Source organism: Plectropomus leopardus, chromosome 20 (genome assembly GCF_008729295.1).
Source record: "Plectropomus leopardus isolate mb chromosome 20, YSFRI_Pleo_2.0, whole genome shotgun sequence".
Lineage (NCBI taxonomy): Eukaryota > Metazoa > Chordata > Actinopteri > Perciformes > Serranidae > Plectropomus > Plectropomus leopardus.
The window spans coordinates 2,936,171-2,948,402 of record NC_056482.1 but is presented as its reverse complement, the minus strand read 5'-3'; the positions used below and the strand labels follow the sequence as shown (position 1 = coordinate 2,948,402).

At 37.7% G+C, this 12,232-nt stretch overlaps 1 protein-coding gene across 1 annotated transcript in view; it reads right to left on the bottom strand.

Annotated features, from left to right (window-relative positions):
- Positions 1–307: 307 nt before the first annotated feature.
- mbd2 (methyl-CpG binding domain protein 2) overlaps positions 308–12,232 on the bottom strand; it is a 37,492-nt gene continuing 25,567 nt past the window's right edge. The window contains exon 7 of the mRNA XM_042509522.1: positions 308–1,087. The gene's annotated coding sequence lies outside the window, so the exon portion shown is untranslated. The remainder of the gene's footprint in view (positions 1,088–12,232) is intronic.

Sequence of the window (12,232 nt, the reverse complement as noted above, 5' to 3'; positions counted from 1 at the left end):
AATCGTTTTGTCTTGATTCTCTTGTTTTGAAAATAAATAGAAACCAAAATTGTAGCTGAGAATAAAATCAGATTAATCCCCATCCCTAATGTAAAGAATATGGTCTAACGTCATCCTGACTCCAACACAAACATGAGGCTAATATTAATAATCTCATCTCACTGTCAGAAAGAAAGCTTTGATTGGTTGTACAGTATTTCCCTAAATGTTTTACTATTCATTAAAAGGCTGAGCTGTCTGCAGTGTATACAATTCTGATTGTAATCTATTGGCACATTTCCAAAAAAAAAAGCTCCAACAAAAGAAATTGTGAATATAATCATTTATTTACTCCAGTCCAAGAAATGTACACACATGTTCTCTGAAGGTATAAAATTTGTCTTAAATAAGCAATTGTTCTATGTCATATTCATGTAAATTCTTATCATTTCATTAAAACCCCTGAAGACTTCTTTAAAAACTGACGACGCTTCTGACACCACAAACAGCCAAAAATCATCAAAGAGCACAACGAGAGTTAGTAGAGTTAGCAAAAGCCGTCCAGCAGTTTGCAGTCTGACTTTGGATTCCATGAGGGCGTTGCTCTTCAGTATATATAGTTTTTTATTTTATATCTTTAGCGGCTTCATATCAAAAAGAAAGAAATATCTGGATTTGAAAAGTGTGAGAAGATAAGCGCTGGCTGTAAAGTGTGTGCAGATGATGAATCACTGAGAGGATTAAAGGCTTCGGTCGCTGCTTTGAGCTGGAGGATTCTCAACGTATTGCTGCTGCTGGTGTTCTTCTGTTGCAGTTTTTTGTTGTTGCAGTTGTTTGTTGCTGGTGTTTTTGTCATGGCTGATTTTTTTTTTTTTTTTGCTCCCATTATTGCTGCTGTTGCTCTGGAAAATCTCCAGATGCTGACAGAAGTCCGGTGTGATGTCATCCTGAAAACGGTTTCCTTAACGGGTGAAGGTTGAAGTAATCGCCCACTGAGACAAAAGGATCAGTGCGGGTGAGTGTCGGTCTGTGGGCGGTCGGTTTTTGGTTTGCTGTCTGGATTAAGAGGGAAAAACGATAGTAAACCTGAGGCTGATGAAGGGAGGAACTGTGGAGAGAAACAGAGAAAGACAAACAGTTATTGTAGCTGCTAACAGTTTAATTTGCAGATTGTAGTTTGTTGCCGCAGAAAACACACGAGACACTTTTTCCAACCTGATGTTCACTCTCAGCTGTCTGAAGTGGTCTTCAACAGCTTTCTGTTTCAGTTCAACAAAACAAAAACCCTCAAGGTCCACTTACTAGCTTGTTCCAGAGCTTTCAGAACATCACATGTAGTTTTCTTAGTTGTGTTTCCATTAACCCTCAAATTGCACAAATTAAAATTGCGAATGTAAAATATGCTGAATGGATAAAATACGCCAACTGGAATACGGCTGGACGGCATTAGATGAGAACATGCTCGGACAGAACTGATGGCGTTGTTACTATATGCTGGCGCACAGCTACTATATGTGGGTACAGCCATATGCGAACAGAGTTAATAGCTGATGCAGAATGATACCTATAACATTTTAAGCAGAGGCAGAAGGTCACTGACAGAACAGCACTGTGTGACGAGCTGGAAGACGTGTCAGGAGCGTTAAAGACATAAGAGAGGACAGATTTTTTTTTGTATTTATTTATTTGCACGGTAAAAAATAAACAGCAAAACATCAACAAAATAGAAGTAGATTGTGCAGGTGAGATACAGAAAACCCCTAAAGGTTTATAAGAGAATGTCAAATGTCCCCAAAATAAATTACAAAAGCAAATGAAGAATCCTACAATCTTAAGAAATAAGATCAAGCAGGCATAGGATGAATTAAGTACAATAAGAATATCTACATGATATAAATGGTTTATGCTATGATGGCAAGTCACCTTCTATTTGCTGAATCTGCACTAAAAAGTAATGGATGGAAACACCTGATGTGAGACAGTTGAAAGCTCCACATAAAGTGAGACAGTTGTCCTTGTAAGACTCAGTGTCAGGAAATATGTGATCACAGACTACTGAAAGAAATATGGAACATAAAGTTCTAACATTTGACAAAAAACATCTTTTGGCAAAGATGGGATAAAAAAAGGAAGGACATTTTTGATAAGTGCAGGACAATTTTGGAAGATGGGTACATTTTTGTAGGCAGAGGTTAGAGATTGAGATCTTTTGTATAAATGTGAGGACATTTTGGAAAATGAGGTAATGTTTGGAGTGTGGGAACATGTTTATAGTGTTGACTTTTTTTTTTGATTGAGCTGTGATCTCATCAAGAGAATCCAGCTAACCTGCCCCAAGTGCAGCTCTATTTTAGCTTCCAATATTTATGTTTTGTTGTATTTGGTATGTCTTAGTGTAATTCCCCTTTTAATTATGTAAAGTTTTTTCTTTCACCTCATGTAGCCGTCTTACCTTTTTTTGTCCAACCTTAAGCTGTATTGTGACATTCATAGAAAAAAGAGGACGTTTTTCAGGTTTAGAATAAGTAGAATAAGGTGAATAGATTATTTGAGAAAGGGCCCTCACTTGTAGTGTGTGTGTGTGTGTGTGTGTGTGTGTGTGTGTGTGTGTGTGTGCGTGCGTGTGCTAATGAGCACTCAGGTCTATAGTAATGTCTTCTCCTAACAGATAAAGTGTGAATATAATTGCGGGGCTTTCTGCAGACACCTCTGAACAAAACTCCGCCCCCCCGCCTCCGTCCTCTATTAAACCCAAATCGACTCGTTAAGCTTGTCTTAATAAAACCCACTTAATAAAAACAATCTACGGAACAAACCATCTCTGTGCCGCCTTTCTTCCACCTCCTGCTGAAATAACAAACATCAACCCCCTGCACACACAAAAAAAACATGTCCAATTAATGTGGAGAGCCTCCGTGCTAATCATTAGCTTCTCCATTAACCCCTCGACACCTCCTCCCTCCTGCCGCATTAACGAGGGGGGCGGGGCCACAGTAAGGGCCGCTGCTCGTCTGCCAAGGCCTTTTGCCTGCACAGAAAACATTTTAATTATACATAAAACACCAGAGTGAAGTGCTCACACAGCAGGGGGGCAGGAGTGATATCAAATATTACCATGTACTCCTCCTCCTGCTGCGCCTCCCCGTACAGCACATTCTGACTCCCATTTTTAGAGCAAATGCCACCATTAACAAAATGTCAAAATTTCCAGAGAAATAACAAGTGAGGTTTCCTCCAAACTAATACAGACCGACTCCTGGTTTTACAGCCGTCCACTGTGATTTTATGAACTTGTCTCACCATTTTCATTGTGCCATTTTGATTCCCTCCTTTTCATTTTGATTTTTACATTGGGCCATATATATTCCCCCTTTCCATTTTGATCCCCCAAAAAACAATTTTTGAATAAATTATTGCGCCATTTGAACCCCCCTTCTTCTAATTAGAATTTATGTGCCATTTTGAATCCTTCCTCTTTTCTTTTTTAAATCTGTATTATGTCATTGGAATTTTGAATCTCCGAATGTGCGATTTTGAATCCTTCATGGTGACATTTATAGTCTCTCCTTTCATTTTCTAATACAAAATTGTGACATTTTTAATCCATTATTGTGCCATTTGTATTTTGAATCATTTTGCATTTTTAATCGTCCTATTTATTTAGAATCCTCCATTGTGCAATATAGTCCCGCCTTTTTAATTTGAATACCTGATTCTGACATGATTAATCAAATATTGTGCCATTTGATTCCTTTGTTGCACCATTTTGAATCATTCCTCTTTTCCATTTTAAAACTTTATTTCATTTGAATTTTAAATCTTCCATTTTGCCATTTTAAATACATCATTGAGCTATTTTGAATCCCTCTCCTTCCCATTCTGATTATTTCATTGCACCACTTTTAGTCCTCCCTTTAGTCCTGCTCATTTGTTACCATTTTGAGTCCCTTATTTTGCCATTTTGAATGCCACCTTTCCATTAATACCCCTTTAATGTGCCATTTTGGTCCCACTCTTTCCATGTAAAGTGAAACATTGCTAATTATTAACCAGCTCTGTGTCATCAAGGATGCATAATAATGTGTTTTCACATGACCTGTTGGACCTTTATCAGCAGATGGGCGAAGAGCTAGGGCGCTGACGGCATAGGGGGGATGCCAGACCTGTTCATCTGCATATACTGGCCACATTCAGTGACACAGAGCTGGTTGTAAATCAGCAAAGTTTAGCTTTAAAATGGTTTCTTACTATTTTGAATATCTCACTAATTTGAATCCATCCTTTTTCCAGTCCCTCGTTGTGTTATTTTAAATTCTGGCATGTCTGGATGCCTTATTGTGCCATTGTGAATCCCTCTGTCTTCCAATCAAAGAGAATGCAGATTGCTAAAACCACCAAATAGACTTAATAATAAACTCTTTGTTTCACACTTTTAGTGTTTCTTTGTTTTACTGTTTCAGCGCATTAATGCGTCTGTATCTGGATGTTTTCTTCCTTCACTGCTTCAGTATTTTCATGTTTCAGTCTGATAATCCCTAGCTCAGTCTTAATTACTCCCTAATAATTAGAAAATCCTGATAATCTGCTGCTTAATCGAGGCAATTCAGCTGACTGACAGCGCACGCACACACACACTCAGCAGTTATCAGCCTTGTGAATGACTTTGAAGCAGATAATTCTCTGTGTCTCAACATCCACTAATTACCAGCAGCTGAAAAATGCTGCAGGAGTCTGAATCAGCTACTCTGGAAATTACAAGATACACAGCTAATAATCACACACACACACACACACACACACACACACACACACACAGTCTTTTCTCAGTCAGCAGTGTGAATCTTTAGTCTCGATCAGATAAGAACACCAGTCTGCACATTTAAAGGAACAGTGCAGCATTTAGTGAAATCCATTTAGTAAATTCTTCTTTGTCATGCCCAGAGTCAGATGGGAACGTAGATATCAGTTTCATCTCCGCAAAAGACCTAACCTTATAAGACAGAGAGGAGGTGGAGGAAAGTGGAGGTTTTAGGACTGAACCTTTTATCTCTAATTTTGCACTCGTGTTCAGGTATCCAACCACAGAGTTAAAAGGGAGCACAATACATCAAAACCAATTATTGATAAGTACTTAATATTGTTATTGAGGTAAGTGCAGTTTATTCAAGTAACATTACTACTACCATATTGTAATAATTCTCTGCACAAAGTGCATTGAAAATGGAACTTGATTAAAAGTAAGTGTAATCAGGAACATGTACATGTTCAGTATTAAAAGTGGGGGTGCAAAAAACTCATTCAAAGTAAAGGAGAAAATTAATTAAATGTTTATCAAAAAATAGTTGCCAATTTGTGCTTTTTGTTTGTTTGTTTTTTGTTTTGGTCAATCAGCTAATTAATAAACTGACTAATTGTATCAGCTGTTTAATTTAAAACAAAACATAATTTTCTAAAATTTTATCATGCTTTTTATGCAAAAATATTTTGTAAAGTAACTAGTGACTAAAGCTGTCAGATAAATGCATGGAAGTAAACAGTACCATCTGTTCCTCGGGAATGTGCCGAAGCACTGTGCTTAACTAAATGTACTTAGTTACAATCAAATGCTGGTGAACATTTGCTAAAGTCTACATTAAGGGATATTTCTGACCTAGCTGTACATGTGTGCTAATAATTTAATAAATTCTACTTAAGATCAAAATAACTATTTAGAGACTTGGGTTGAGCTAAATGCTACACTGAACGTGCTAACATGCTGATGTTCAGCAGGTGTAATATTTACCATGTTCCCTATCTGTGCTCAGTATTTCAGCTGCTGACATTTGTTAATGGGAATATTAGTTTTGCAGGCAGGCATTTGATCATAAACCAAAGCATTGATCAAATTGAAGGAGTCGTCAGTAGGATTCATCCTCTGGGGACTAAGCTTTGGCCAAAGTGGTGGATTGACCAACTAATATTGTGATTGCTAGAGCAGCTCTGTCATCAGAAGAAAATTGGATTTTATTATTGGATTGTTCATTTTTCGCAAACCACAAATATATTACATTTGCATATTTTATATGTATCATAATAACATTTCTAAAATTACGCAGTATATAAGCTGACATCTGGAGTTTGATGAGATGGTGGACGGTGCAACAACGATGCAAGACGCCTGCTGCTCAAGACCAACAAACAACAAAACCAGCTGTGATTTAATGAGACATCGCTGTGTTTACAGCAGCTTTTTAAGATTGTTTTTGAGGCTTTTCAGCTTCATTGGACAGGACAGTCTTTGAGGCATGAAATGTGGTTGAGACGTTGTAACTTTTTCAGTGGAGATTGTGCCACCACAAGCACGTAAAGCCATGACATGATCTTTTTCTAACCATAACCAAGTGGGTTACGTTCCTAAACCTAACCACACATACATAAACATAAACATAGACATAAATATAAAAGATACACAATATTGAAATGTAACTAGTTTATAGTTTGCAGAAACATACAATACCAGCATTTATTCTGATGAATGAGTTTCCTATAGACATGCCTAAAAAATGGCTATTGTTGGGCAATAAATCTTGCAACATTGACTAAATGCATTTACTCAGGTACTGTACTGTTTAGTTGTACTTCAACTTGACTTATATTTTATGTTAAGAATAAGTGGTTTAACTAAATCGAACGCTCTTTTCCAACTCAATTACATAACACCTCTAGTTACATTACTTATCATATTGGCATACGAGAGAAAATGCATTGACCATCCTGATATCTTCTCACATATTTATTACCATCAGCACGTGTTGTCCTGAAACGTGGAAATGTGAGTTAAAGTATGTCTATGTTGGCCAGAGAGAACTAATACATTTTTTTTTTTTTATTTCAAATGTCCCCACACTACATATGTTGGTCACATTTTTTAAATTAACAAGGCACAAAGTAAATCAATTGAATAGATCATTTAAAATAATGTTTATGCTATGTGTTTATGTTAAAAGTGAATACTGACTTTTAGAATTTATCTCATAGTAGTTCTATATTTTTACTTACATTTAAAGTAAACTTTTGAAAGCAGGACTTTCATGAGTATTTCAACAAGGGGTTGACGGATTATCGGGCTGGCCTCTTATCAGATCCAATATTTGGCTTTTTGCCGATTATCTGAATCAGCATTTTATTTTATTAATCAAATAAATTTTCACTTGACTTTACAAACAAAATTGCAGGGATTTTGCTGTATATGATGTTGAAAGTCTGATGAAAGTTATGATGAAACATTTGCTAAAGGCATTTAAACAAAGTTTTGTATTGGAGTTTGTCATGTTCCAAATTCATTCATCCATTCAAAATATTCACAGAAAGATTTTAATTTTTGTTGTCAATGCTTATCTAATTTTATTTATTTATTCCAAATATTGGTTATTGGTCTCATTATCTACTAAAAATCTTTATCAGTCCTTAAAAACCACAACACATTTGTTCTGCAACTTTTCTATCAGTAAAGGATCTGAACACTTCTGCTTATACTAAAACTGAAAACTGATGGAAACAGAATGTAACAACAAAAGAAAAAAGTTTTGTTCTTGTTCCCCCTTCCTGTTGATTTGTGCAGCGTAGCAGCAGTGTTGGTGTGTGACTCCTGCCTGCTGTACCAGGATTCCAAGAAAGAGCAGAACATGAAGAGCCGCAGAGGAGAAAGAGAACGGAAGAAAGCGACTCAGCCATAAAACCAACATAAATAAATTAGCGAGAAGCAGCAAAAAGACTCACAGCAGCGGGAAACAAACCCAACAGTCTGAGGTTTCTGCAAAGATTTAAAATGGTTGTTTCAACAGCAGCCCAGGAGACAGACACCCACACACACACACACACACACACACACACACACACACACACACACACAGGCTGGCCACTGCCCTCTCTCTCTGGTCCAGCTATAAAAACCCATTAGTAATCACTCCTCGACTCTCAGCGGCTCTTTTCGCCCAAACGACTTCCATCCAGCCAATCTGCATAAATCTGCATTAATGGATGATTTTCCCTCCACAGAAAACAAATGTGCTTTAAAAACGCTTCCTTATCTGTCAGCTTTTAGACGAAACACAGAGCGCAGATACACACACCATTCATCTGATGACGTGCACACACAAATGCAGCTTCTATTAACAACAGATATATCATGACAGATGTATGACCACAGTGACACTTAGAACCCAAGCAGAATGTGTTTTGGATTTGACAAACAAATGCTGCTGATATCGTAGATTCTGACTGGTAGTGGAGCTAAAAATATAAAGATTGTCCTGAGGGTGGCACTAGAGGAAATGTCTACACTGCTGAAATGTAAGGAAATATAGTAGTTTTATAAATCAACTTTTTCCGTTGTTTATCAAAAACAGACATCTGTAAAACATGAAATCAGTTCATTACAATAAATGACAACATGATTGCCACATATACTCATAAAAGCAAAAAATATTCATTGGGTAGTAAAATAATCTAAATAAATTATCTAAAAAAGGATAAACTGTCTTAAAAAGTGCCTTGTAAAGTGTATGAGAGGGGATTACAATAACTTTTAAAATTATTTTCAAATTCTATATATGAGTATTTGTCCTCATGTTCCCAGTCTCAGTCATAGCTTAACTTAGTTTATGTGATATCCCTCTTTAGTGCACAAACTATATTAGAAAGAAAATTGCAGATGAACATTTAATATCTTGGAATTCACATTATAGACGCAACTGACTTTCCATCAGGCTTGGCTGGTATCACGATATAACAGTATACCAGGGTATTTAGAAATTCCAAGGTTATGTTTTTCAGTACCATCATAAATACATATTTAATTAAACTCGCTGTATGCAGTGCACAGCATGCCCAACCAAAGCTTGGTCTCTGGTTTCTATTGGCGGAACAGGCAGCTGAGCTGAAAGACCGCATGACACCTAGTGGTGTAGGGAGAAGTTACAGGACTGTAATCAGCTGGCTACCAGCAAGCAGAAAGAGACCGTGGGGAATAACACGTTTTTTTTTTTGTTTTTTTTTTTACATCTGACCTGGTGAATTAAGAATTTATTTCTATCAAACCGGAGGTGGTGATTGTTGAAACATTAGACTTACTGACTAGATTACTAACAGTAACCAAGATGGTTGGATGAGTTTTATTTTGTTTGTGTTGAGGTTGAATGAAGTTTCTCTTGCAATTACTTAACGAGGCAATTAAGCTTTGTCACTCTTCTCTGACCCCAAAAAAGTTGAATTCAAAAGGTGTACAGTTGTATTTCTCTGTTTAATAATGAAAATAACTGTGCGAATATTACTTTTTTTTGACGTTTTGTAGGTTTATATTGTGTATTTATTAGTAGCACACTTGTTGTCAGGGGGTTTGGGGTATTACTCATAACATTTTATACACTGGTGAAATTTCAGGGAGGTACGAAATATTATATACCTTCCAGGCATACTATCCATGTAACAATTAATTAATAGTTGTTTATTGTTAATAAACGTGTTTGCACATGATCAGAAAGGTAACACCTCCTTATCATTTTAAGCCAGAAAAATCAGGCTAGCTTACTCAGTGTTGAAGGCATTTTTAGACATAAGTGAATCAACATTTTGCCTTTATTTTAAAATAAGAATTCTTTGTTATTTGGCAAAACAATGATAAACAAATCAGTCCTCCAAAATGTTTGAAGATGCGAGTGTAGCTGGATGAGAATCAAAAGGATCCTTTTCGCTGAATCAAATTACGCTGAATCAGTTAAAACATTTACATATGAAGATTGAAGATTGGGGCCCACAACAGATTTCAATGACGTATGATGATCAGACTCCTGTTCCCCAGAGGGTGAACCTGTGTTACTCAGTGGCCCCATGACCTTTCCTTTATTGCCACTCTCAAGACAACCTGCACTCTGCTGTTAAATTATATGACAACAAAAGCTGATCTTAACCGTTTGACATCACTTTTCATGTGCTACACTCAGACTCCTTTCCCAAGTTTTTAAAACCTTGAACCCTGAGAAAATTGGTGTGATTTCTTTCAAAAACATGGGAAAAAGCCAATGAGCAACAAAAGAAGAAATTACCCAAAAATTTGCAAGAAATTATTCAAAAGTGAAAGTACAAGTAGATAACCTGTAAATTAGTAAATAAATTAATTATTAAATAAAATAAAATAAAAACTGAAAAGTAAAAGTATTAAATACTTGTAAAAGGCATCTGAATGTAGCTCAAGCAATGCCAGTCCAGGTTTCAAAGGGTTCATTGATATGACCAGAAATCCAACTGATCCAGGCTGCAGTCATCAGATGAGACCTTTCCCCTTTCATTGAAAACCCTCTGAACTCAAACTCTGCAGCAAAACCTTTTCACACTGAAATCAGTCTCTGGTCTGCTGTGCTGCCCTGTTGCCACGGCGACCCTGACCTGGATAAGCAGTCAGGAAATAGAGGGATGATGGATGGATGTGTGAACTTCTAAAAGTAAATGTTTTTTAATTTGGTTTTGTTTACAGGCTCTGCAGAGTGAAATATAACCAATAACCAAACAAAGTGTGATATAACACACACAAACACACACACACACACACACGCGCGTGTATTACATTAACCATTAACACACACTCCAACAACAAGCCCACAGCCCATCAATCACCCACATACGCACGCGGGCACACACATACACACACACAGAAAGTGTGCAAGCCTGCTGCATGGCTGAGTTTCAATCAGACGCCGAGAATCCCATCAGCATTCACAACAAGCCCCCCCCCCCCCCACACACACACACACACACACACACACACACACACAGACAGGGTTTCTGACGGATTGGTTCTCCTTCTGCATCGTTCACAACATCTAAAGCTGTGATCTGTAACTTTCCTCATGTTTAAACTGCAGCACAGACTCATTTATATCATGTCGGCTGTACTTTAACAGTAACACTAAAGTATTACAAAGAATAACTCAGTTACCAGTTCTGTAGTTCTGTCCTGAAGTAGCTCAGTACTTCATTTATTTTAGTAATGTATTTGTGTACCATTTAGTAGTTCATCAGTTTACTTGTTCACTCATTCTATGGTTTCATAGTTCAGTTATTTTGTAGTTAAGTGGTTCAGCAGTTCTGCGGTTAATTAGTTTAGTTTTATTAGTTTTTAGTACTCTACTTAAATAGTAGCTAAATACTTTAGTAGTTCAGTTGTCAGTCCATTTGTCAGGGTCCTTTTCTACAATAGAAAAGTACTTATTAACATTGGAAAAAGTTGAGAGGGGTTTGGACTGAATGCAGCAGGTCGTGAGAGGATCTCCCCCAACAGCATACACCGAGCAGCCAGTCAGACCAGAGGGGAGAAACCAAACTGAAAGCACCGGATAAAGAAAGGGAGGAGAGCCGGCATCAGGGCGAGGCTGACCCGACTTGGACCGAGAGCTATTCCTCTTCCAAGCCTTCTTCTGACTAATGTCCGGTCACAGGTGAATAAAGTGGATAAGATGTGATTGAGGCTCACTCAGCAATGGGAGATCAGAGACTGCTCTGCACACATCTTCACAGAGACATGGTTAACCCCTAACATCCCGGATTGGGCTGTTGCACTTGATGGGCGGACCTTGTTGGGAGGCGACAATGGTGATTTTACTGTTGGGAGCCTTCAATGGTGATTTTACTCAAGTCATCCTTCACCTCCAAAGATGTAGCTGGCTCAAGGACAAATGTAATTTTGTTTTTTAAACTTTGTTTAAAAAATGACTCATAAATCTACTGTCTACCATCTTCTACCTTATCATAGATTATACAACAGTTAGTTCTGACCAAGCAATTTGACTGGTCGAAAGGCATCAGTGACTGCTGATATACAGTGCAGCGCTGTATATGCACTGGAGTTTTTAACTCTGCATGTATCACTCTGCTTCACAGCTGTTTTAAACTGTTAGGCTCACACTAACAGTCTGTAGTTATCTAACGTTATCGTAGATTGTATCAATGTCTGAAGAGCAAGGAAAACCCTGACCGGTATCATTGCTCAAAAAATACCTGAGCAAAATCCTGCCTGTTGCAAAAGCCCTTGTCCTGCAGCCCAGGAGGGAAGCAGTTGTGACGGACCGGTTTTGGTAAGCTGCTGTTCACTCGGAGTAAACCAGCTGTTACAGATGTTACACGGATGTGCAGTGAGACAGGGACACAATCGTCTGACACTATCCACAGCCTGAGAGACACCGACGCACACAAAGGCGAGGCCCTTTGCTGTATGTCGTCT